The sequence below is a fragment of the Rutidosis leptorrhynchoides genome, chromosome 8 (assembly GCF_046630445.1).
Source record: "Rutidosis leptorrhynchoides isolate AG116_Rl617_1_P2 chromosome 8, CSIRO_AGI_Rlap_v1, whole genome shotgun sequence".
In the NCBI taxonomy this organism is placed as follows: domain Eukaryota; kingdom Viridiplantae; phylum Streptophyta; class Magnoliopsida; order Asterales; family Asteraceae; genus Rutidosis; species Rutidosis leptorrhynchoides.
The window spans coordinates 350,629,432-350,631,391 of NC_092340.1; positions in this window are offsets into that span (position 1 = coordinate 350,629,432).

Genomic DNA, 1,960 nt, shown 5'->3' on the forward strand with positions numbered 1-1,960 from the left:
AAGTATAAATCTAAGAAAACTTCTATCATCTAATCTATCTACATCTGCATTTAACGCTATAGTACTCATAAGCTCAATACACCATTCCTTATATACAGGTCTACGAATGGTGAATAAACGTTCTCAATCGTGAAAAGAAGAGCTACCATACCTTTGGATCAAATGCTGTCTAACTGAGTTAGCAAGTTGGACCCTTTCCAAAGGCTCCCAATCGATTACCCTTGGCACTTCTACATTTTTCGCTATCAGTTTGAATTTGTTACTTTGATATGTTGGGTAATCTCTCCAGCTTCTATCAAATCTTATATTAGGATGCAACGTGTGTTCAGGAATTGTTGGGTATTCTACTGGTGGATGCATCAAAAATACTATGAAGGCATCAACAAATTGTAGCGGATCATAATAAGGTACGTGTTGATCAAGTTGTTGTTGTAGTTCCTGTTGTTGTTCCGGTTCAGGTTTATATTGCATTTCTGGTTCAGGTTCCGGTTGTGGTTGTCTAGATGATGATGATGCACCTCCAGTTTCAGTATTAGTAAATCTCTGCAAAACACATTAAACACAAAATTTGTGCATCCAAATATGCATTAGTGTTAGCAAAATAACAACTTAAAACAATCATAATGACATGTTAAATCAAAATTAAACTTATACATATTTTCACAATTTTTTACAATTCTACACTTTTTCAAATAAGCATATATGAAAATGTATACAAATTTCTTTAGCATTTAACTCAAATAACATGTCAAAATAGTCATTACTAGCAATTAAACAAGTCTCAAATGGCAATTATATCAAATTAATCAAGTTCATGAATTTTATACCTAAAAAGTCCACTTTAATTCTCAAAAATCATGTTTAGGATCAAAGTTTGGATCATTTAGCTACCTAAACATGTTACACTACTTAATTTAGCAATAATTCATGACAAAAATTGGCCATAACCTGTTTATATCAAAAAGTCCCAAATTGCTCAAGAACACAAACCCTAGATTTCTAAAAAATTTGAAGTTTTTGGCTTCAAATCATGTTAAATAGCATCAATCTAGGTTATACATGCATAAAATACTAACAATTTAACTCTAATTACACTAGAAATTAACAAAATCAAATTAGGAAAAATATAGCTCAAGAACACTAAAAATAAAATTTAAAGAGGTTTAGGGGTGAAATTGTTACCCTTCTTGATAAACTCCTTATCAAATTCATGTTTAGAGTGGATTGTAGCAAGAAATTTGGTGAATTTTGGTGTTAAAATGATGAATTTAGAGTGATTTGTGTGTGTGAGTTCGTGTGTTTATGTGTGTGTGGATACAGAGAGCAACTCGCTGAGCTTTATGTTTCTGGCCAGTTTTCCAGCCTCATGCGATCGCATGAGGTTACAGGGTAAATCTCATGCGATCGCATGAGGTCCCTTTTTTTTTTTTTTTTTTTTTTTATGAAAATCTTATAACTTTTAAAACATAAATTAATAAAATTTTAAAAATTTGTTTCTTTTTAGGAGTGAGGGTGTTTCGGATCGTTGTCCTAGTCCGTCCCTCGACAAAATTTTAAAATTTGTCAATTCAAAGCGTTGTTTTAAAAGCAAATATTTTTGGGTTTTTTAAATGTTTTTGGCATACTTTAATTCAATAAGATTAAAATAATGATAATAAAAGTTCTCGTCCCTCCCTTGGGTAGAGCAATTTCGGTTCAATGACCTAGTTTCAACTCACGACGAATTTTAAAAATCATATTTTTAACTTAGTGAAATAAAGTAAATTTTTGTTTTTAAATTCACACCAAACTTAAATTTAAAATGCATAAAATTAAAAATTCATATTATTAAAATTTTAAAAATTCACACCAAATTTATATTATAATTTTGGTTTTATACATACAAACTTATATTAAAAATATTAATTTTTTTAAATATTTACAAACTTAAATATATTGATTTTAAAAAGTTTATAATGAT